The sequence below is a fragment of the Lissotriton helveticus genome, chromosome 7 (assembly GCF_964261635.1).
Source record: "Lissotriton helveticus chromosome 7, aLisHel1.1, whole genome shotgun sequence".
NCBI lineage: Eukaryota > Metazoa > Chordata > Amphibia > Caudata > Salamandridae > Lissotriton > Lissotriton helveticus.
In genome coordinates, this window is record NC_136068.1 from 459,643,594 (window position 1) to 459,669,372 (window position 25,779).

Here is a 25,779-nt window from a genome sequence, read left to right on the forward strand (position 1 = left end):
CTCCAGTATGTATGTAAGGGATTTGTAAAGCGCTGGAATCACCCCCGCAGGGGTATCTCCGCACTACCATAGAGAGGGTGCAAGACAGACACAGATCAATCCCGGAATAATTCTGTCTTCAGGAGTTCCTGAAGCTAAAAAAACTGGAGCATTTGCGCAAGTCCTCCGGCAAGGTGTTCCAGTATTTCGGGGCAAGGTAGACAACCGTTTTGCCTCTTGTTAGTATTTTCCTGTGGCGGGGGGTCACTAGCAACCCTGTACCTTCTGATCTGAGTCGACGATTCAGACAATAGACTTTAAACTTGTCCGCCAGGTAGCTAGGGCTCGTACCATAAAGAACTTTATGAGCGAGACAACAGAGCTTAAATTTAATTCTCTCGCAGATAGCGAGCTAGTGGAGTTGTTTTAACAATGGCCCTGTGGAGGTGTGTGGCGGCTTTTTAAGAGCCAGGCGTGCAGCAACATTCTATACAATATGTAGTCTATTGAGAAGCGATTCATTAGCCGATGCCAGTAGAGCTTTGCAATAATCCAGGCGACCAATGATCAAAGCCTGAATCAGAGTTCTACGTACAGAAAGAGGCAGCCACAGAAACACTCTACGCAAAAGGCTCAGGGTATGGTAGCAGGTCCCTGCAGTAGTCATAATTTGATCCTTCATTGATAACAATACATCCAAATGGACCACTAGATTTTTAGCCACTGTAGTAGGAGACGTGGTAGGGCCTAACACTGCAGGCCACAACTTCGGGGACCAAGAAGCTTGGGCCGAGCCAAATAGCAGGATTTCGGTCTTGGCCGCATACAGCTGGAGAAAATGTTCCGCCATTCAAGCTGATATGGCTAGCATGCCCTTTGCAAAACGCTGATCAATTAACTCTGTGTCCTTATCAAAGGACAGGAGTAGTTGCGTATCATCAGCGTAGGAAAATGGAGTAAAACCGTACTCTCTGATGATCTTGGCTAGCGGGACCACATAGACATTAAACAAGGTAGGACTCAGACAAGAGACCTGGGGCACCCCCTTGGTAAGCTTCAGGGTTTGGGATCGGAAGGGACCCAGTTTGATGGTCTGGGAGCGCTGTTCTAAGAAGCTGATGAGCCAATTAAGTGCCTGTCCCAGCAGACCAAAATCAATTTCTGATGAGAGACCGTATCAAAGGCTGCTGTCAGATCCAACAAGCTCAGCAGCACTGCTTTATTATAATCCAAGGCCATTTTTATGTGGTCAGTGACCCCAATGAGTGTTGTCTCTGTGGAGTGATTGGGTCTAAACACAGACTGGGAAGGATCAAGAATACCTTGGGAGTCAAGATAAGCCATTAACGGGGACAAACTCATTCACATAGTATCCACTGCAACTTTGTGGGCAAGCATGCACCTTGTGAAAACACACCATGCTATCTCCAGTCACTTGAATGTTGCGACAGGAGAGCACCCAATTATACAACAGGGTTAACTAAATTATGTGGCAAGAAAAGGTAAATTATGCGGCGTAACATGGCACCTTTTACAGGTATTGCTTCATTATTTTGTGATTTCAAAACATGGTAATACTGCCTGGGTAAATATTTCACCTCATTCTATCACCAGTATAGCAACCAGAGAAATTAGCAACTGAAATATTACCAGTCAACTTTGTGCAGTGTCTTCCACTACACATGTCAATAAAATGTTATGTATGTACAGTGTGGCTTCTTTTTGTAAGATAAATTTGTGTTTTCCCTTGGGTGGGGGAGGTAGCTTAATCACCCCAACAGGGGGGAAAAAGCATTTATCAAAAAAGAATTAGCCCCAATAGGTGGTGATCCATGTCCTGAGGGCTGACCCCTACCTACAGGTCTTTTATATTTTTTTGAAAATGTGTGTTTTCCCCAGGGGGCCGCCTTTGGACCCCAAGAGAAAACACACGATTCCCTCAAACATGTGGGCCAAACGGAGTCAGCCTGTATGTCAGGAAGGCCGACCACTCCCCACAATTGCACTTTTTAAAATATTTTTTTTAATTTTTACTTCCCTGGGGGCTCAATCGCCGCACCGCCCTCCCAGGGAAAACCCACATTATTTTTAACAAATTGAGCCCCCCAAGGGGGTTAGGCCTGTTCACCACGAGGGCCAACCCGCGCCCCCCCCCCCCTAAACAATTTCCCTTTTCTTTCTTTTTTTTTTTTACTTCTCCTGGGGGCACAATCAGGTAAACCCTTTTTCTTTCTTTTTGTGCCCCCGTCGAGGGGTCTGTTCATTCACCACAAGGGCTGACCCCCCTACATACTCTGTTCTGGTACCCTAGTGGGTTTCCTGGTTGTGAATTGTGGCACGACTACAATCCACAGTCAGGAAACAGTTTCAGGAAAGGCCTCATTGGAGAGAGGAGAGAGACTCCCTTCCCATGAGGCCTCACGGAAACGTTGGGAGGCCTTTTTAGACATTGTTCCCCACCAGAGCAGGAGAGCACTCACCTGCTCCTTTCTGCCACTCTGGTGGGGAATGACACAGATGCAATTCTGTGTCACCCCCTCATCCTTTTCAACCCTCCCCAATGTGGGCCAATGGCCAACAGACACAATAGGGAAGAGGTGTGGTGCTGGCACACCAAAAGGGGTATGTCTCTTTCTTAACTTTCTAGGAGTTCGTATGACAATATTTGTCTCTGACACATCCCCTTCTCTTTCAGCAGTCTGACTAAGAGTACACCTACATCTTACCGCATCAGGCGAAGACGAACTACTCATTTCAATTTATTTATTGTTCTCTGCGTTTGCCATGACAAAACATATTTTAGAACACACAAACATAATTCAAAAAGATAATAGTTCACATCATAAAATCCTCTTGTTATGTTCTATTGATTATTATAACATACTAATCACCCAAGAGGGTATCCTGGTCCTTGGGCAAGGTGCGTAGGTGTTTGGTCTCACGGTGCTTGTATGAAGAGCCAGGTCTTCAGTTTCTTGTGGGTGCAATCTAGGGGAATGTGTGACCTCCAGTCTTGCTTTTGCGGATGCGAGGCGCGTGTGTGAGTGACAGTGTGGCAGAGTGTAGGTGTCTGGTGGGTTGGTGAAAGTGTATGTGGCTGTTCATGTATTGTGGTCCTGTGTTGTGTAGGGCTTTTATGCATGTGTGAGAAGTTTGCAGTGGCTGCACTTGTGAATGGAGAGCCAGTGAAGCTTCGTGAGGTGCGGTATGATGAAGGTGTGGTGTGGGAGGCCAAGAGCCTTGTGGCTGCGATCTGGATGGTCTGAAATCTGTATTATGTTATGTGAATTTCTTGAGTGTGGCTAATTACACGTGAGGGTATCCAATTGTTGAGTATGGCAGGCCTGAAGGTGGAGGAGGAGGTCATGGCTGTTTTGGCTGGGAGAGCGATGCCTTGAGGTGCCTTTGGAAGTCCATGAGGTAGATATAAGTTCTAAAGAGTTTCAGGAGGTCATCGGTGCTTAATTTGTAAACAAAGAAGTGCCAGGACCCCAGTCAGGAGGCCACTGCCGCTTGTACCACACATTGCCCCTACCAGCCCTGGCTACGACAATACCTACACAGCTACTAACCCTCACACTCTTGTAAGTGTTCCAATTCAGACTATTTCAGGGGCTCAAAGCAAAAGGTATGGTTTTGGGTGGCAGGTATTAGTCATTTTTAATGGATATTGAATTAAGAAACAACCGTTGTGCTGCTCATCCACAAATTACACAAACAGTGCTACAGTGTGGAAGACTTTCATTATCACTGGTGTTGACAATTAAGTACTGGTGTCAAGCACCGGAAACCATGGCTCAAATTAAGCACTGCAAGTCGTTCTAGGTTTTAGCTGCGAGGTATGAGAAGGAGCATCCCCCGCTTTTGGTTTTCTTGATACAAAGGAGCTGTGTTCTTGCCTAGGATCAAAGGTATCTGGTGTATTGGTAATAATTGAGGTAGTGGTTGAGGGCTGGACCGGTGTTGTGGAGAGCTTTGTAAGCGTGGATGAGTAGCTTGAAACTTACATCTCTCCTGGACTGGGAGCCAGTGGAGATTGTTGATGTGTGGAGAGATGTGGATGTTTAGGATGAGTCTGGTGGCAGCGTTCTGTGTGGTTTGGAGCTGGCATAGGACATGGGCCTGGGATTCCACTGTAGAGGGGTGGTTTGTAATCAAGTCTACTTGTGATAAGTGCCTGGGTAACCATTTGACTGGTGTTCTGTGGGATCCACTTGAAAATCATGCATAGCATTCGCAGGATGTGGAAGCATGATGGGGAGGCGGAATTGATTTGTCTGCTCATAGAGAGGTTGGTGTCCAGGATGATCCTGAGTTTCTTAGCATGGTCCACAGGGGTAGGTGGAGCGCCACCAGCAGGCGTCCCAGGGAGAGCAGTTGTTGCCGAAGATTAGGACTTCAGTTTTGTCTGTGTTGAGCTGGAGGAAGTTGTGTTTCATCCAAGCATCAACATTGCTCATGCAGTTGGCGAAGTTTGCCTTGGTGGGGGCTGGGTCAATCAGTATGGGAGAGGGTCATCTGTGTCGTCAGCATAGGATACTATCTTGATGCCATGGGCATTGACAAAGTCCATCAGTGGTGTTATTTAGAAATTGAAGAGTGTTGGGTTGAGTGACGATCCTTGAGGGATTCTGAATATGAGTTTCTTTGGTTCTGAGGTGTAGGGGGGAAGTCTAACTCATTGAGCTCTGTTCGTGAGGAAAGGGGATATCCACTTCAGAGTCAGTCTCTAGATACGCATGTGCTGAGGCTTTCTAATGGCTTACTTGTGAGAAATCATATCAAAAGCTGCAGAAAGGTCGAGGAGGATAAGTGTGGCCATTTCTTCTCACAGTCGAGGATGCTTCTGATGTCATCGGTGGCCGCAATGAGGGCTGTCTCTGTACTGTGGTTGGAGAGAAAAGCCTGACTGAGAGCTGTTTAGGAGTTGACGGAGTTCTAGGCAGTCCGCTATTTGGGTATTGGTGGCTTTCTCCATTACTGTAGCTGGAAAGGGCAGGAGCAAGATGTGTCTGTAGCTACTGAAGGCGTTGGGGTCCACTGTTGGTTTCTTCATTACAGCGTTGACTTCTGCATTTTTCTAGCAAGACAGGAAGCTGGTGGTGGTTATAAAAGTGTTGATGATAGAGGTGACTGCGGGGGAGAAGATGGTTTTTCCACTGGTTCTTCTGTGTAGGAATTGTTTGGAGATTCCTGCATACAGTGTGTTGCAGTAGTCCAGCCTGCTGGTGATGAGTGCTTGCATGATGGCCCGTCTGGTGTTCTGAGGCAACCATTTGAAGATCTTTCGCAGCATGTGTAGGATGTGAAAGCAGGAGGTGCACACTGCGTTGACTTGAGTCATCATGCTGAGCTTGTCATTTAGGATGATCCCTAGATTTCTATTGTGGTCTGTGTAGGAGAGTAGGGTCTGCTTTCCTATGGTCACCCCACTTTTTGCTTTTTGCTTCACTGGTTTTCGACTTAATGTGGCTGTGGGTCTGCTAATCAGACCCACAGCCCTGCTGTTCTCTCTCTAAATTCAACACCGTGTACTTTAGGTACATCACCAATTGGTATTTGGGTCACTCTTGTGAGTCCCTGTCCAGTGTGCCATAGGCACCCAGGGCATAGAGCAACCCAAGGCCTACCAGGGGCTGCAGCATATCTTTTGCCACCCCTGGCTGGCCTTCCAATTTGACAAAACTGGCTGATCACTCAGCTGGGGCAAGGTGGTGTAATCACCCCTTGCTTAGATATAGTATTCCTATATCTACCTTTACACATAGACACATATGCACCTATAAGTCACTCCTATGGCAGGCCCTAACAATCCTGAAGGCAGAGTGCTTGGTTTTATGTGAGATGGTGCTCTAGCATGAGCTGAGCCTGTCTGCAGCTTTCGGAACCATGTCCTTATAGCTGTTCTATGATATTGCCATACCATATACTCTTAAGTGCATTATAATCCTCGCGGTTATTACTAACTTTGGTTTGGCTTTATGGAAACATGTCGTGTAAGGTGTCATACACTTTGGAATACTACCCCCTCACCAATTCTGGCGACGGGGGTAGCATTCCACCCTTCTAGAGGGAGAAGACATGTTACTTTCCTTAAACGCGGTTAAAATCAACCAGAGCCCCAGCATCACAAAATGGATGCTGCTGCCACAGACACAAGTCTGACCTCCTGCTGCTGGGAGCCCTTCCAGCTCGGGAGGCTTGGACAATAGGTTTCCTGTCACAGGGAGGTGCTAGCACCACCCCAGACAGGAGATAGTGGATTGAGGCAGGGAGGGATAAAAGAAACGAGACATGCCTGGGGCGCACAAGGTGCCCCATGCATAGGCCAGTTCAAACCGGTGCTGGGGCACGCCAGCCCCAGCTCTGGCGCGAAACTGGACAAAGGGAAAGGGGTGTAACCACCCCCTTCCCTGGTCCCACCCATAGGAGGGACCTAGCAGGTAATCCAGTCCCTTGATTTGGAAAAAAAATAGGAGCTGCGTCCTAAGACATCAGATTATCCTGACTGAAACTTAGATACATAACTCTGGACCTTCTACCATCTACTTTACAAGAAGATACTGAAGAATCTCCCTTGTGGCCAAGGAGTGGCCATCCTGCGCAAGCAGGCACCATCAAGCGCTCAACGACTTGGTTTGTCCGACGCTCCCGCCAGAGCCCGACCACAGAGCCTGACAAGACCCGGACTTCCAGACTTCCTTCAGCCCGATCCACAGGCACAGCAAAGCTGAGACCAGTGGAGGCGACATGAGACGTGGGACCGGCCATCTTGAAAATACTGCGAGACGCTACCTGTGCAGCTCCCGAGGCACCCTCGAAGCTGTGCATTGGGGATTGAGAAGCTCCAGCCCCGAGCATCAACTGCACCGAAGATCACCCCTCCACACTCACCGAGAGCTGCGTGGGACCCTTTTGCATTTTCCTGCTCGACGCGTCTGTCCGGTCACTTGCCCGTTGGCTAGTGGCCTCTGTGACGACGAAACCCGAAATCTACACTGCTGGTCTGGTTGCTCCAGACTGGCCCTTGCTTCCCTGCGAAGGAGAAGCCCCTCAGTCCTTGCTGGCCTGAGTAAGAAGCCCTCTTCATTACCTGCGTGGGTAGCCTTTGCCAAGGCTTGTTTACTCCAATCCGGAAGCCGACACCGCCGACAGCGAGAGCCTTCGTGGGACAGTCCGTGCCCAGCTCCTGGTCATCGTCGATACCTCCTGGTCCACGTGGCAGCAGAGATAAGCTTCGCGACAACCACCTGATGGCGCCCGACATCACCTGGTTCCTTCCTGGTTCCACTCTGGTCACTGGCTAGTGACCCAGACTCTGTCCCCTCTGCTTTCAGGTACTCTACATCTTCGATCCGCCCTTGGATCCAACCGGACTCTTCTCTCCTGGTCGCCTGCAGCATCTTTTCTCCAAGGCTCCATAGAAGTCCACGACGAAACCCGACACACTTTGACACCTATGCACCCGCTTCCTGTGGGTGAGGTAACGCGAGTACTGCGGTGCTCCTGTAGAGATTTACATCCCTAGTGTCCTAGTTTTAAGTGGTTAAGTTCTAGTCCAGTCGGAAGACTTCCAAATCTGCAACTTTCTAACTTTACGCACCCATTAACTTCTATTGGTGCAGGCGTGTGCATTTAGACAACTGCTGTTAGTCCAGTGTAGCACCAGCGATTTCCAAGGCCCTAGGCCTTACCATTGTTCGTGACGTGGTTCTTATACCACTATTTTAGTATATGGTTTTACGGGCCACCAGGGCCTATCCATAATTGTGCAGCTTATTGTATGATATTAAGTTCTTTGTTTAAACGCTTGTGCTTCTGCCCTCATAAAGAGTACAGAGGATTATTCTAGTAATAAATACATATATTTTATAATATATAACTTGTGTGGGGTCCTTTCATTTGGTATCAAAGGGATTGCATATGGTAAAACAGCTGACTTCACATGCCCTCTCGAGTTTAGCCTAAGACTGCTTTTGTCCATGCTACCACTAGGATAGCTTGTTTATAAGGTTGACTTACAACCAATCACCATAAGGGTTGTTTGGACTGGTGCAAGGTGCTCACTAGAATAGTGAACATCACATACCAGACCAACTTCTCACAGTCTGTTTGTGTTGGTTCAATCTCTGACGGCTACCAGGTGGAATCCCATGGGGAGGTCTTGTTGCCGAAGACCATTACTTCCGTCTTGTCGGATGTGAGCTTCAGGAAGTACTCCTGTGGGGCATGAATCCTGACTGATCCATATTAACCAGATCCGGTAGAACCGAGAGCAGTCTTGTTGCCAAGACTTTAGCCAACACCTTGGCCTCAACAATAAGGAGCGATATAGGGCGGAAAGACGAGCGTCGGTCCGCCGGTTTCCCGGTCTTATGTATAACCACAATCGTGGCCTCTCGCTGATTCGGTGGGAGTCTACCCACGTCCCTCGCCTCGAGGAACATTCGTCTGAGGGGCTCAATCACAACACTAGCTTGCCTCTTGTATATTTCTACTGGGAGCCCATTGGGCCCCTGCGCCTTCCCGGACTGGAGGGCATTGAGGGCCTCCCCGAACTCCTCGCAATCCTTTTCCGATCGGGTCCAAACCGGGGTATAAACCCCTTCATAATAGGACACGAAGGCCTCAGCTATCTCAGTCCCGGTGGATACCGATAATCCCGACTCGCCCCTCACCTCCGCAACCCAGGATCGCTCCCGGTCCCTACGCTCAAGCCACGCCAACAACTTCATACTTGTATCCCCGGCATCGTATATCCGATGCTGCGTGGCCAGGGAATAGGTCCACGCCTCACTCTCTACCAACGCGCGAAGTTCCCGCTGTTTGAGGGCAAGCTTGTGGCTATGCTTCACTGAAGCCCCCCCCGTCTCCCGATCGAGCTCTTCAATTTCCCACTCCAGCTGCGCCACCTTAAGTGCCTCCTCCTTTTTCTGGGCCCCAATCAGCGCCTGAGCCTGACGCCTCAAGACAGCTTTAAATGCCTCCCACAGAGTTAACTGGGAATCAACTGATCCCTGATTCTCAGCGAAGTACAGTTGGGAGCTGTCACGTATCTTATCAACAATGGAGTCATCTTTGAGGCGCCATGTGTCAATTCTAGAGAAGGCCGCCCTAGTTGTTGCCACCCCTCTAAGAGTAACTCCCACTGGGGAATGATCCGAGATTCCCCGGGCCATGATACAGGAGTACACAAATTCGCCCAATAGGTCTCCCCGGGTCAAAAGATGATCTATTCTGGAGAAAGATCCGTGCCATGCGGAGTAAAAGGTGTCGTGTCTTTGTGAGGGGTGATGTATGCGCCAAATATCACTGAGGCCCAGTGCTGCAACAAAGCCACTCAAGCCCGCCTCCCCCCTGTACCCCTGCCTCTCTCCAGAGCGGTCCAGGTCCGCATCCATGACCGCATTGGTGTCTCCTCCCAAAATCAAGGTGCCCCAAGGAAGGTCCGCCAAATGGGCCCCTATTTTAACATATGTCTGTGCGCGTAACCCAGGCGGGATATAACAGGAGCTGAACACTAATGTGCGACCCTCCCACTTGACCGCCACAGCCACTACACACCCCGAGCTCTCCGCCCACGTGCTCGTGACCACTATCGGGAGAGCCTTGCGTACGAGGATTCCCACCGCCCTAGATCCCGACGTGAACCCAGAGTAGGCCACTATCATTTAAACAAAACCGGTCCAGAGCCCTGCCTGTGTTGCCCCGTAGGTGAGTCTCCTGTAAGAGCACTACGTCAGGGGCATGGCGTTTCAGATACTGCAGAGCAAGTGTTCGCTTAATCTTGTTACCCAACCCGTTGACGTTCCATGACCAAATCTTGATATGCGTTTGATCACCCATTGAGGTACAACAAGTTAAACTGTCCTGGATCTCCCTCCCATACATGCCCACCCCTAGATAATGTCACATAAACATAGGAAATAGAGTCACCCTGGGCTAACCATAAACATTCCCCCATACTCCTACCCCTCCAACTCGCACCCACCTCCCTGCTAAGTGGGTCCCCAACCACCCACCTCTTAAACATGCAGAGTGCCTGTCGCCCCTTCAGCCCCATAACAACAGTAAGAGGGAAAAACGTAAGCCTGCAATCGCAGAAGAAGACATACTGGAGTGGCGGAGTGCTCAACCATTAGGTGGATCTCACTGTCCACACTCCCCCCTCCCACTCCCCCCCACGCTGCAGAGGTACACCAGAGACCCTCAGTTCACAGTAGCAAAACACGCAGGAGACCCAGTACTGCAAAGTCTGAAGAGTCCGCTGCCCCAGGTCTTCCCATCCGACCACCACCTACAAACAAGGACCTATGAGACATGCCACCCTCCCCACAGCGTTCCCCAACAGTGCCCCAGGTTAAAGTTACCATCGCAGTCACTTGTGGGATGTCTGCTCGAGCTGCTGGGGTTCTTGTGATGGACCGTTCCTGCTTTGAGTCCCCTGACCAGCGTGGCCCCGGGCAGAGCTTCTCGAGCCATCCTGGCGGCCCACAGTCCGCCACCCCTACATCCAGTCACTCGCCTCGGACGGCGTGTCGAAGATAAAACGCCTTGTCGCCGTCCAGGATCTTGAGGCAAGCCGGGTACAGCATCATGTATTTTATTCCTTGTTCCCTTGGAGCCCTTTTGACCCCTTCAAACGATCTCCGCTGGTGCTGCACATTTAGCGTAAAATCGGGAAAGAAACGAAGTGTGGCGTTGTCCAGGTGCAGGTCCCCGGACACCCTTGATGCCTACAGGATTGCGTCTCGATCTCTGTAGTTTAGGATGTGGGCGATAATGGTGTGCGGCGGGGCTCCCGGCTTGGGGCTCCCCCCCCACCGCCCGATGGGATCTCTCTCCACAGAGAAGAAGTTAGAGAGGCGCTTTTCAAGTCCTCCACAAACCAGTCTGTTGATGGGCCCTCCATGCCCTCCGGAACTCCCACGATTCGGACATTATTTCGGCACGCCCGGCCTTCCTGATCTTCCAGGCGGGCAGCCATGTCTGCTTGGCCTTTAGTAAGTGCAGCTACTTGTTCCTCCAACCTCTTTGTCTTAGACTGCAAGCTACCAATGCCGCTTTCAGCCTCCGCTACCTTACTGGACATCTTTCCCAAGTCCGCGCGCAGTAGGTTGGGCTCCATGGTGCCTCGCATCTCTTTAATGGCGCCGCGCATGTCCATGATGGCTGACATGATGTCTTTAAGTGATGGGTCGGGTCCACTAACTGTCGTCTCGCTTCTCTGGCTACCCCCTGGTTGATCGTCCTCCCGTCCCATGTTGACGGTGTATTTGTCGATGTAGTTAGTCTGGCCCTGCGTCTGCACCCTGTTGCGGCCCATAGCCGTGCGATCGCCACCACAGTAGATGCAGTCCGCCGCTGGGCACCTCCCGGGCTATCCCTATGCGCCCCCTTCAATGCCTCTCGCCCCCTGCGATTGAGTCTATGCCCCACTGGGCGTGATGGCACCCCGCTGCTCACACTGACCCAGGCTCACTCACCGTCCACTCCACAACAGGGTACAACCTGTATCTGGTGCCGGACAACTCTTCCAGGGCCTGTGAATCCCACGTGGCGCCAGAGATGTGCCAGGCACCAGTGTACCGGGGCGAATGCTGCCCCAATCCGGAAAGTACAAGCTGCCGGACCGCTGGCCCACAGGCGCTGCCGTGCTTCAAGTTGTGTGGGGGCCGCTATCACTACTATGCCACCAGTTAGGACAGAGCCACAAGCCCCAATCACTGTGGACACCGGGCTCCAGTGCCCACGAATGCTCAGGCTGCCATCATGTCGCTGCCGCCACCGCCTCACCCACCACCAATATCTCAACTCCGGCCTTGTCCCTATAGTGCCTCCTCAACTCTGCGAGATCCCCGATGCCGCCACGCCACCAATTATTATAAAAAACAAGGGTCCTAAGGCTAGCTTGATTGAACACAAAAATGATGTTATAGACTTAGATCAGTACTATATCTGCAATTCGAGGAATTGCAGATATAGTACTGATCTAAGTCTATAACTTCATTTTTGTGTTCAATCAAGCTAGCCTTAGGACCATTGTTTTTTATAACAATTGCTTGCCCATGGTCCGAAGGTATCCATTGGGTTCCCTTGTTTAAATTAAAAGCCACGCCACCAATGTCACTCACCGCGGCGGGGCTTCCAAATACTCTACAACAGCCTGGGTGCCGCCTACGCTCCTGAAGTACTCGCAATCCACACGCACCCAGGCCCAGCAGAATTCGCCCGCCCGGGCCTTGCTGTCAATCTCCCCGTGACTGCTGTACCGCAGCCCGCCACTCGCACCCCCAGGCGCCGCCGAGAGCCGATGCTTTACACACCCAGCGGGCCCGGCCGCGGCAGTCCGGATGTCAGCCCCGCAATGTCTGCCACCTCTGACGGCCTGGCCGGTCCCTCCTCCTCCCCATCGGCCGCGGGCCCGCAGCGTCCCGGATGAGAAACCACCAAACCACAGGACACACGTCACCACAGATCCAATCCTCCGGGGACCCGAAGCGCATCACAGCCATCGCCCGCAGCCTGTTCACATGCCGCATCGCAAGCCCCAGATGACAACGGCTGTGCTAGGCTGTGATAGGCGCAATTTTCAGAACGCACGGCGCGGGTCCAGGCCTCCGAGCAACCACAGGATTAGACTCCAAAGCGGATCTGGCACGGGTCGGGAAAGCAGCCCACTGCTTCTCTGCAGCGTCAGAAAACCGAAGATTCCCTTCAAACGGCCGGATTATGCCAGATGGTAGGTGAAGTTTATGTCCCTGCTACAGCAGCTCGCCTAGTGTGCGGCCATCTTCTTTGGCTTCAGGCCACGCCCCCCCACTGGCCTCAAATATTTGGAGGTAAGGCAATAATATTGGAAGCAGGTTTAATGCCCGTTTCAAATATAGTGCTGCTAAAGGCGTGCCCGGACCCAACAACAATATTGCTCTCAGAAACTTGTTCTCAATTTTCAGGAATACATAAGAATCTGTATCACCCAGGTTTCTGCTTCATATATTGCTAGTGTAACTGCTGTGCTCCATACATATGTAGTAGTGACCTCAATGACCGCCCCTCTATTCTTTTCTTACATTTATTTAATAACTGTGGCTGCTGCCTGCTTTAAACTTATATCTGCTTTTTCCCTTTTGCGGTTTTCAAGTCAGCTTAGTGTCATACTGAATCCCAAGATAGTCAAAATGATTTACTTGTTCCAATATGTCACAGTTCAACGAAAAAGAGCATGTTAACTCAATCCTTAGCTTCTATATCATAGATTTCAGTTTGAAAACATTGATGGCCAAATGTTTCCTTGCACAGTAGTCAAGGTAACCCTTAATCAGTATATGCACAGAAAGCTGGGTAAGAGAAAGCATATCTGTGTTATTAGCATATAACAAATCAGAAATATGCAAATTATCACGCTTTGGACAATCTAAATTCAGACTATCTAGGTAAGGTCCAACATCACTACCCTTGGGGGGCAGCACATACCCTTGTCACGCACCAGTAGTTATCAGTAAACTCTCAAAGCTCAGGATTTGCACATGACTGGGTCCAAACTGAGGTGGCATGGTGAACAAAAGAACAATGGGTTGGAATGCTACCTTCAGCTTTTGCCAGTGGTAAGAATTATTGCAAGCAGCCTTCCAACACCATTTTGTGTGCTTCATGTACGCCCTAAGCGGCATGGGTATACCCAGATGTGGGTCTTGTGCTCGCTGTGTCACTGAAACCAAGCTGGAAGCTGTTGATAAGCCCATAACTAGGGCGAAACCGGGCCCTGGGCTGCTTTTGTTCCAGTTCAGGGAGGACCTGGCTTGGCAGTTCAGGCAGGGCTGTTCCCAGGAGAAGCAGGGTCAAGACAAATTTACACATGACTGGGTCCAAACTGAGGTGGCATGGTGAGCAAAAGAACTATGGGTTGGAGTGCTACCTTGAGCCATTGCCAGTATTTAGACTTATTGCAAGCAGCCTTCCATCACCTTTTGTGTGTTTCATGTACCGCCCTAAATGGCATGGGTATGCCAAGGTGTGGGTCCCATGCTCACTGTGTCACTGGAATCAAGCTGTACCCGTCTGATTTGCCCATAGCTAGAACGAAACTGACCCTGCTTGTGTTATGGTTCAAGGAGGACCTGGCTTGGCACTTCGGACTGGATGTTCCCATGAGGAGCAGGGACAAGACTGACATGCATATTGCTGGATCTAAGCAGAGGTGGCATGGTGAACAAAAGAACAATGGGTTGGAGTACTACCCCGAGCTATTGCCAATTGTTAGACTTATTGCAAGCAGCTTCGCATCACCTTTTGTGTGTTTCTTGATTTAAAATGGCAGCTGCATTTTCCCTTTGCTGTTTCCAATTCGGCTTAGTGTCAGAGGTGGCTCCTCGGTGAGAGCGGAGCAGCGTTGCCCTGCCACCTAAATTGTCCCCAAAAGCCCCAGAGATTAAACATACATTGGTAATAAAGTTAATTTATTACCAATTATTTTTCATCCCCCCGAACTGAGGGTCAGTACGGGGCAGGGCTTGCAGAGTGATGGCAGAAAGGAGGAGGGTGGGCTCTCTGGGCACGTTTCAAAGTGCACATGTCTCTTTGGCTGGTCATCTTGTGACGGCCAGCCAGACATGCACACTTTGAAAGCTTTAATCCAGCTGTCTTAAAACAGCTGGGTAAGAGCAAGTGCAGGGCTCCAGTGTCCTCGGGAGAGCAAGGCCAAGATTGTGTAAGGCAGCTGGCTGGGGCCTGTGTCGGACAGCAGCAGCAGGAGGAGGAGGCCATGTTTAAGAAGTTTTTTATTTTTACCTACCACACATTTGCATGCCCCGTCACTCCCCATAGATACCAGCCGCGACTGCCTAGTGTTGTACCGAATTCCAAGATAGTCATAATTATTTATTTATTCCAAAAGCTCACCGTTCACCAAGGAAGAGCACTTAAACTCAATCCTTGGCTTCAATGACATAGATTTAATGTTGGAAACATTGATGGTCAAATATTTCCTTGAACAGTAGTCAGGGAAGCCCATAATCAGTTCATGCATAGAACGCTTGGTAAAAGAAAGCATAACTATGTCGTCTGCGCGTAGTAAATCAGAAATAACGCAAATTGCTGAACTTAGGCCAATCTAAATTCAAACTATCTAGGTATGGCCCAACATCCAGTGCTTATTTTGTAAAAAAGTAAGTCCTAGGGCTCTTGTTGTGAGGCCACTGAAGTTTGCACTAGCCATTGGCCATGCCAGCGCTGCCAATGACAGTACCTGCACAACTTCGAACCATCACACTGCTACAAGTGTGATAATTCAGAGTATATGAGGCCTGCAAAGCAATAAGAATGGCTTGGGTGGCCGGAGTTAATTGGATATAATGTACATTGAATTAATAAACAGCTTTTTTGTCATAAGTGCCGGTGTTGACAAATAAGGGCGGCGCTGAGCACCGGCTCAAATTAAGCACTGCCAACATCATTCAAAAATAATGAGAAGAGCGGAGGGCAGGACACATACTTGCCACACACTGGTAGTTATCAGTAAACTCTGTACATTCTCCCCTTCATCCATAACATAATCACTTGAACAAATGTGTCTGTATGCCAATTCTTCAAGGCTATAATCAGATCCTGGTGCAACCCTATTGTTGTAACGCTAGCCAAAGTAAGACCCTGTCTACTAAATCGAAGGCTGATTTCATATCAATCAACATAAAAAAACAACAATGAGACCTTCCTCTTCAATAGGCATGGCCTATTCCACTGTGCAAATACCCCTCTGAAGTCTGCTTAAATATCTACTAATATGTTCCTGTCTTTAGCCCAATCTTGTATGCAGTATGCAGTTTGCAACCACCCGCCCATAGATCTTACCTGCCCCCAACTAATAAAGAAATTGGGTGTTAAGTAGATCGGTCGGCTCTAGCCCCTTTCTTAAATAATAGAAGAATTATGGCCCCCCCACACAATGATGTTGGCGTACCTCCAGATTTCAACACAGCATTAAAAACCTTAGTGAGAAACAGGACCCATAATGAGAGATCAGCCTTATATAAATCTAAAGAAACAAAAGCAGGGCCTAGGGCTTTGTTAGGCTTTTGTTGTAGGATGGTTTCTTCAACCTCAGATTCTGTGAACTCTCAACCATCCACTCCCAGGAATGATTGCTTAAGCATAAATGTAACTTGTTGGGAACAGTTTCTCTCTCTAGTACAGGCATAAAGACTGGACAAACTATTGTGGCTGGAAGACTCTTCGCTTTCCAGAGCAGAGACTGCTGGATCACTGGAACATGCTTGTATCGTTTTCAGCAATTCCAGTGATGGTGTCACCTAACCCAATCCCTCAGCTACATTCTTGCTACAGTGTGCCATTTCCTGCTGAATATGTATGGTTGTTCTGCTAAGCACCCCTGTAGCAATAGGCAATGTATACTTTTTTTGCATAGTTTTACTATTTCAAAACTATATGGCGATATCTTTTTTGTTGCAGAGTCTCCTCACAAATTGCTCCACATAATGATTTAATGGCATCAGTTAAATTATCACTGCTATTAATAATGAAATAAATCTTTCATCCGTGTTTCTGCCAATTTTATAGCATTCAATTATTTATTTTGCACATCTAACATAGATTTTTCTTTCTGTACAAATTCCTCTCTTGAGGGTGTAGCACCTGCCTCGTTGTGTGTTACAGTAGGCCATGCTCTTAATTGTATTTAACATTGCCTTCTAAGTCTTTGGATGTAGAGATTTGTTGTCATATAGGCACATGTAGAGGTGTACGTTTGGTTGTTTATCTTCTGGGAGGCACTCTTCTTTCACAAACTGTAGCACGACTAGTAATGTTTATTGATAGAGGAATATCAATGATGGCACTATGTTGATCCTCGATCTTATCCTCAATATCATATTCATATCCCCTCTTTGCTTCAATATTTGTAATGAAAGGGTGTACGACTGATATAATATGGTTATAACAACAATGTCTATGTGTAATGTATGTCAGTACATAGAAGGTAACATTTGTTATATCATAAATAGTTGAACAGGACACAATGGTATCACATTTGTTACATTAGTAAATAGTCTAACAGATTAAAATGTTATTAAGTATGTACGTCGTATAGTGTTTTCCTTAGATATGGTAAATTCCCATAATGCAATTCACTAAGCAAAACAAAAAAGGTTTTCCCCTTTAAAGTTTGACTTTAGAAAAAAAGGAAAGTGATCTTGAAATGTCATGTTAGATTCCACATAAATATTATTTATTACACACACAACATAGTACATGCTTTTTCTTTTGTGGAAGCTATTCTGAACGAGAGTCAGGAGGTCTACATGTATTATGTACCTTCCTGGGCGCCAAGACGCCCCTTTGCTGGGGCAGCTGTGCGCGGTATAAAAGCAATTAACATAACATAACATAACATTAACTGAAGTTAGTCCTGGTATAGCCTTTAACTTCAGTACTCTCAATTTCCAGATCCGAAGTTGTGCGTGGTGGCTGTGTGGAAAGGCCCCCTCCAGTTCCGGACGCTTCCTTCCTCCGACTTGCAAGCTTCACCTCTGTCCTTAAGGTCACACCACCTTTTTATAATTTCAGCTACAATGTGTGTGGTTACAATCACTGCATTTATGCACTCTTGAATTCTGCTCCAGATTCTTTTCGGTGGCTTCTGAAACTATAAAAATACACAGCCAAAAGGTTGTTCTTTGTTGACCACACATTCTTCCACAAGTATCCCTATTTCTTCATCAGAAAATTGGTGCTTCTTTTTCCTTTCTGACTTGCCACTCCTCTATACTGACATAAATTGAATGCACCTAACTTCTGTCCTGGCAGCTTCTCTGCTTTTGAATGTGACTGTAACAAGTATTTCCTAATTCTGATGTCATCAATGTGTACCTGAATGACATTTGTAGTTTTGAACAAATCGCTTATTGTGATTCTGCATTTTAGGAAAGCAAATCTATTTTTAAAAAAAAAAACATTATTTAAATCATGTATTTAACAGTACATTTCATTTTAAGAATCGCAAAATGTGATTTCTTAAGAATCGCTAATTATAATTCGATAGATTACACATTAATGCATATGACCTCAGAGTCCTAAATAACAATCTGATTCACGATTTATTGATGATATTTTCCTCATTTGGAAAGGACATGAAAGGGATCTGATTTAATTTCATCAATGTCTCAACCATAACCCATATAACAGAATTAATCTTACAGTTCAGCAAAGAATATGGGGTACTTACACCGTGGAGTCTGTGTGAAAGTAAAATTAAGTGAAAAATAAATAAGAAACCCACCACTGTAAACAGCAACTTACATTATAGCTCAGCACCTCCCCTTGCATCAAAAACAAATATTCCCTTTTGGGAGCTATTGTGAGCTCACAGATCATGCAGTTCAGATAATGATTACAAAAAACTAATTATTAATATTAAAGAAAGATCTCTTGATAGAGGTCACAATCTGTGAATAAGGCAATCAACATAGCAAATTGAACTATAAGGGATGACTTACTCTATAAATAGAATTCTCCTAAAAATAAAAAGACCAGGAGAAGCTAACATAAGATTTGTAGCACATTAAAATCTAAATAACTCTCAAATTCATAAAATCTTTTAAAACATTGGCATCCGTTATGCCTAGAGAAAATTTTGTTGAAACATATTAATACTACACCCAATATTCCATTTAAACATTTGAAATCTTTAAAAGATTTACTTTGTCCAAGGAACACCCTTAAATATTTCCAAAATGTATCCCATGATGGAACCCTCATAGACGTATTAGGTTTTCTTAAATGTGGTAATGGTGTATGTTGCCCCTATACCATTGGATAGCAAACAACGTTTGTGATTCAGTTAACAGAAAATGCTACTCTATAGAATAATTCCTTAATTGTAGTAGCAAATATGGTGTGTGCATTATTTTGTGTGCTTGCTCAAAGATTTATGAATGTCCTACCATCAGACCTGCTAAGGAAAGATGGAATTCACACCAGAAATTCATAGTGCCGGTCCAAGATAGGTGGTGTTAAATTTGTCTCAAAAGAAGGTATGAGAAAAAGTAGACAAGGAGGTAATCGAGAACTTAAACTAAGAGTGAGAGAAAACTATAGGATCTTTAAGTAGGGTTCTGCCAGATTCATATGTTAGAATGGCATTGAATGTTTCGATAGGCAGACTGATTTTTTTTGTATAACTGACAAAGATATCATTATTTTGTATTAAGAATGCAGTTTTTTTCAACAAAATATTTCCATAACTCGCATTCTGATAAAATAGACCATATGTTGGTTTACCAACTATAGATCGCAAGAAAGTGTAAATATTATGAGGATAGCAATACATCTAATAGACTGAACAATCAATCTTCTGATGGTGTAGTTGTAGAGATCTAGATTAAAGAATCTAGACCAATAATAGTGGAATTCTCGTGTTCACCACAGCATTAACACACACACACATTTGATTTAATGAATAATAATTGATGATTACTGACCCTTAGTGAAATTGAGCTCAACGAATGTGAAGAACAGAGTTAGCACTCTAGCTGTTAATACTGAATGTTTTAACCAATAAGAATGACATATTCTTTTTTCCTTCAGTGCAAGGCTCTTTCAGTAGATTTGTGACACTGGTGAACTATTTAAGTAAGAAAAGAAAGTTTGTGATCTACATAGCATAAGTCCGACCTAACATGTTTTCATGTTTGTCACAAGCAGGTTAGCGTACCAAACATATTTTACCATAGAGTGTGGCAGGCCGCATGACCAACTCATGACACTGACTCAAGAAAGTTAGTGTTTCAGGTCTTTTTAATCACAGAGTGTGGCAATATATATAGTTACCACACTAACACTTGATAGATGATGATTACTTTAAAAAGGTCATTTGTAATGGCAACCACTTATTCCAAGACATGGGAACGCTAAAACAGACCTCTGGTTACTATGCTAGTTTTAAAAGGTAAGGATTGCTTATATTTGTTGACATACAAATGTTTTAGCAATTTTTTTGTGTGCTCAAAATCCGTTTATTTTACAGAACAAATTAGGTGCCATTGCATAGAATAGGTAACATCATATAGTCTTCAGACCCATTGACATAACAGTGCATGCATGCGGAATTGACCCGTCTACTGAAATAGTGGACGGAGGCGAGAGAAACTTAGGAGGGGCAAGTCAGGCCCGTCAGAGGGCTGTATCAGGGCTTGAGGGTCTCTCAGGCGTGGTAGACACCAAACAAAGGGAAAATGAACAAGGAAAGGGGTAGGTAGGAACGTGGGAGGGGGAGGAGCAGAGGAGGGCAAAGGGGAAGGGAGAGGAAGAGGGAACCAGCGGTCCCCATCGAGGTCTTCAGGTGTTAAAATAGTGCCTGTTACCAGGGGGAGAAAATGCAGTTTGTGAGGCAAAGGGTTGCTGATGATGCTCTGTCAGAGTCATAAAGCAAGGAGGGAGCGCTTCACGTCTAGTTATCAAAAAGGTGGAGGGCTCGCAACCTGGGGGGGGCTGGAAGCAAGAGAACTCCAAGCAGGACAGACAGTGGAGAAGGGGCGACCAAAGTCGCTGAAATTTCTTGTCAGTGTGTGTGAGCTTGTGCGTCATCTGCTCCAGCGCAATGGTGTGCCAGAGTTGTGTGAACCAGGATGCTGTAGGGGGGGCCAACTGGGAGCGCCAGGAGCGGGTTATGAGCTGGTTAGCTTCGGCCCTCATATGCTGTGCTAGGTACCAGTCTGTGTTAGTCATTGCGGTCAGTAATGCAGGGCGAGTGCCTAATGTGATTGTGTGGTAATCGTCTGGAATTGGATATCCCAAGGTGCCCTTGATGTGGCTCAGGATCTCCTTCCAAAATCTTCAGGGTAGGGCATGCCCTCCATATGTAGCGAAAGTCACCTCGCGTGGCCAAGCTTCGCCAACAGGAGGCAGGAACCACGGGACGCATGGCATGTAGGCGGGAGGGGGTGTAATATCATTGAACCATGACCTTGTAGGGTGCCTCCTGCTGAGGAATGCTTCTGCGTATGCATGGAATGTCATGCCAAAGTTGCTCCCACTGTTTCTGGCTGATTTCGGGCATGCCGTCTAAGGACCACTTCCATTGGTAAGGGTGGTGGGGGAGGGTGCGAGATTGTTGCAAGACTGAACATGTTTTACATAACAATCCCAGAAAGCCTGCGTATTTGTGGACAATTTGTTCAAAGAGTGTGAGGGGGGTGGGTGGCAGCCTCGGCATTGTGGGGGTGAAGAGCTTAGTGGCAAAACTGGAAATATTGGTGATGAGCAGTTTCAGACAGGTGGACGTCCCGTTTGCATTGTTCAAAGGACTTAACAGTCAGGCCTTGAAAGAGGTTGTGTAGTATCCTACATCCAGGTATTTAGGATTGGATTAGACTGGTAAATCATTTAGACCAGCTGTTGGATAGAGGAGGATACCCCCCCCCCCCCCCACTTCACCAGCCCTATGTAAAAAGGTGGATGTTGTCCCGCATAACCAAGTCTATTGTTGTGTTGTAATCCTAGAGTGTAACAGTCTGTATGGATGTGGTAAAAAGCACTCAACAGAGTAGGAATAATAGTAGCTGCACCTTAATTTTAGATGTGAGAATCAATAATACACAACAGATTATCATGCCTTTCAGCTAGGATCATATTTTCTGTGACACATTTACTTATAAAGTGAAAGTACAAAGGGAACAACTTTAACTGCTTATCACACTACTTGAGGCTCAAGCGTGAATGCACAGGATATTCGTATTGCCTCCTCTTGTTCCTAATTTTTAGATTTTGTACAGCATAGTTTTCTGCACTAATGTCTGTAAATTTGCATCTATTTGAAAAATATTCAGAAGGCTATTTAGGAATTTTAGCACAATAGCATGAGCGACCTAGTAATTTGGATAGGAAATTTTGACTGTCCAACTTATATATTATTGAATTTTATGAACGAAAAGTAGATTATATACTAATCAGACAGCAGTTTGCAAAATGTATAGCCCTGCATCAAAATAAAGCAATACATAGGAAGTGACCTAATAAAAAGGACCCATTTTGTGCCCAATAAAGATTAGGAATTTAGGGGACATTTGAACATTCTACACACACTGATCACAAGTCGATATGTTTACCATCAACGGTATATAGGTGTCCATCTTAAGGTTTCTCAGCTACAACACCATACATTCAGCTCACTTTATCTTAAAGTTCAAAGGTGTTAGATGAAATCTTGGGTTCATCATTATTACAATTATTAGGAGTGAGTTATTCATATTGAGTTTTTTATTGAAATCATATGAAGATGAAGTCTACTGTGCAGTTACAAATATACATTAGTGACCCGTAGCTTAAAATACATATGAGCTGGGGGCGTGATCTTGCCAGCGATGAGGTGAGACGTGTCTTGGGGGAGCTCCAGTGAACCGCCACCTTCATTAGAAATTATAGCGGAGCCGGGGTGTTGTGACTGCGGTCCCAGGGGTGGCCGCTGACCAATGTGCCCTGGGGCACCTGCAGAGGGGCAGCACCTTGTCTGACAGCGGTTTTCAGGCAGCAGACGGAGTGAACTTGGAGGTCCGACGGGGCGGCCCACCATCTTGTAAGCGCTCTGGAGGAGCCCACCCGACGCTCTGCAGACTCCTCGGGGCCCTGTACGCCGGGAATGCTGCACTCTCTGAAGGACTCGGCGGGGGCTGAGAGGACCGGACCGGTAGCATCACCTTTAACGGCCGTGTTGGTGGAGCCCGTGCTGCAGATGGAAAGCGATCGAGCGGCTTGGCGGGGCCTGCCCTGTGACACTCGCTGGGAGGTGGTGGCTATCGCTCCCAGTCTGGGCATCGGACTGGCAGACCTGGGGGACCCGTGGAAGGCCTACACATAGCCCGGCAGCGCCTTGAGGTGCGGAGTGCGACGGGGGACTGGCGGCCTGGTGGAGTGAGCCGCCACCTCCTGAGGGTCTTGGAGGATGCCCCCCTGTGCATTGGCGAAATCCCGGGGCACTGGCTCATAGGGGTCCGGGCTGAACAGCAGAGGCGGGCACAGCAGAGTAAACGCCCAGGAGCACCAGCGGTGGCAGTGTCAGACGGACAAGCGGCTCACCGAGGGACGCCCTGACGAGGACTACATCGGGGCGGACGGCGGGGACGGAGGTGCGGCCTGGCGGAGCCTGCCCTGCGGCATCTGCCGGGCAGATCTTCGCGGAGCAGGACCCGACAGGGCTGATTGCTGCCAGTGCATCATGGGAGCATTGGAGCCCCGCAACAGGTACAGCGTGGCTGAGGTCAGGGGTGCGGGAGAGTGAGACAGCAGGACGCTTGCTCCCCCGCCATTTTGGGTCTCCCACTCCGGACGGCACTGAGACGCCGTACCCTGCGCTCTGCTGCGCTCGGGGGGGTCTGTGCCCTGAACAAAGCCTCTCCCCCCCTGTGCCACTGCCTGGGGGGGGCGCTCATGGACTTGCTGGAAAGCAGAACCGCAGCGGCGGCTGGGAAATAGAGAGGGGGGCACCTAGTGCAGGTTGAAGGTGCCGCCATTTTGTGACTGCCGAGAGGCGCTTGGTGGCCCGCCTTAGCACTGCAGAGACCTGCCACAAGCAACACGTTGGCTGGAGAGGTGGAGGGGGCGACCGGGACACCTGCATTACGATCAGTGAGTGGCTGGGGACACAGCGGAGTGGTGCAGTTTGCTGCTTGGCCGGAGCGCGTTGCAGGCCCCGCGGGCTTCAGGTGTGCTTGCCATTGGAGGGGTGTGCAGACGGGCTTGGAGCAGCGGGACCCCTGCATTTGACACTCTCCCTTTCTGGCCCGGTCTCGGGGGCCTCCTCCCCACCTGAAGCGTTTCGCCAGCAGATACTGTTGTGGAGAGGGCAGAGAGGTGGTGGGCCTAACCGGGAAGTAGCCCGCGCCTTGGGAGTTGGGGGCTTGGGTGGGGCCCTACGCATTGGATTCCACAGTTGTAGGTTTAGCCATTGCGACATAGGGGGAAGAGTGGCATTGGTTGGGTAGTGAATATTCCAGTCTACACTATAACGACCACGCCGTCTGGGGGCCAACGGGACGTGTGAGGACTGGCGATGACACGCTGAAGAGGGGGCAAGGCGGACCCGGCAGCAGCCCCAGAGACAACTCCGTGGTGGCAATGTAGGGCAAGGCGAGAGCGACGGTTCCTACGGAGATGGCACCGCAGACTACGGGGGAATCGGCGCCCGTGACCCAGGCATTCATGACCTCCTTCATGTCGGACCTCAAGACGGAGATTGTCGCCTTGCGCACAGAGGTTCACTCGGGTGTGCGAGAGCTCAGAAGGGAGGTAACGGACTTGGGAGATCGGGTCGATGGATTGGAAAAGACAGTGGATGCCCACACGGAGGACCAGGAACAATTGTGGCAACGCCTGGTGGTACTAGAGGAACAGCCCTTAGAGCTGCAAGTAAAGCAGGAGGATTTGGAAAACCGAAACCGATGGAATAACCTCCGCATCCGGGGGGTTCCTCTTGGCGCGGAGGGGAAGGACATTATGACGTACGTGGCGCAGCTTCCCACCCGGTCTGGGGGGACGAGGACGCTTCTCCACCGGCTTTGGATCGAGCCCACCGGGTCTCCAGGCCCGCGAGGAGGCCGGGCCTCCTCCCGGACATCGTAACTAGGGTCCAATTTTTTACAGAAAAGGAGGCCATCCTCAGGGCGGCACGCGCCAAGCCGGATCTTCGCCACGATGGGCACAAAATCCAAATCTTCCAAGACCTGGCACCCAACACTCTGCGACGCCGCCGAGCTTTTAAACCTGTGACTTAGAAGTTGCGGAGCATGGGTATTACCTACCAGTGGGGCCACCCATTCACCCTCATATTCCAATGGGAATCCAAACGCAGAGTGCTACGGTCCTACACGGAGGCGATTGCCTCCGTGTAGGATACATTACTATGATTGCCGTCATCACCGCCAACCAACCCTTCCCACCCCCGACACCAGGAGCGGGTGCCAGCCAAACCATCTTGGACTACTGTTCATCGCCCTCGACGTTCGCCACCCATGGATGAACGCTCTGCCTCTCAGGCCAAACAGGACATCATAGCACATATACGATCCCTTGAAGGAGATGAGGAATAATCCACATCGCGCCCCTCAACTCCATGATGGACTGAGCACACACCTGCACTGGTCTGTTAACAAACACTCATTGAAAATGCACCCTTCGTTCTAGATTTGCTAATTAATGTGCAATCTTGATCGACAGCCTGGCTCCTTGCCAATAGGGTGGAGACGTTGAGGCTTCCCCAATGGATGAACTTGAGGTTGACTGCAAACTTACCCCCAATTGTTCCTGAGGGAGTGACATCCCTGGGCTCATCCGAACCCTAGGGTGTAGGATGCCCGATGGAGGGAACAGAATACCTTGGCCCCGTTGGCCATTGTTGGTTTATTATTCTGCACTGCGGTGCTTTCCTGCCTTTCTACCTCTCTCTCTTCTCTTTCTCTGTTTCCTCGATTGCGGTGGGTGGGCAATGCAGTGGCGCTGGCGCATATCCCTAGGCAAACCAAAAATGATCCTACGTGCCCCCTCCCCTGACCTGCTCATCTCCCTTCGGTGGCTTAAAGGACTAATTAGGGACAGGAACCAATAATGGCTCTTCCTCGCCCTCTGAAGGTACTTTCCCTTAATGTTAAGGGGCTTAACTCTCCGAACAAGCGGCGACAGGTGTGGCGATATCTCCTACAACATCACCCCGACATTATATTCCTCCAAGAAACCCACTTGTTGAAAGATGTCCAGCGCATGGCCTATCCCAAATATCCACTCCAATTTTGGGCTACG

At 48.3% G+C, this 25,779-nt stretch overlaps 1 protein-coding gene across 3 annotated transcripts in view; it reads right to left on the bottom strand.

Moving 5' to 3' along the window:
* Window positions 1-25,779, bottom strand: part of TMEM219 (transmembrane protein 219) — a 1,079,108-nt gene that overhangs the window by 330,721 nt on the left and 722,608 nt on the right. The window contains exon 7 of one of the 3 annotated variants that reach the window (XM_078652409.1): window positions 17,195-17,638. The exons of the other annotated variants lie outside the window; for them this stretch is intronic. The gene's annotated coding sequence lies outside the window, so the exon portion shown is untranslated. Of the gene's footprint in view, window positions 1-17,194; window positions 17,639-25,779 lie in introns of those variants that run through there. 3 annotated transcript variants of the gene reach the window in all.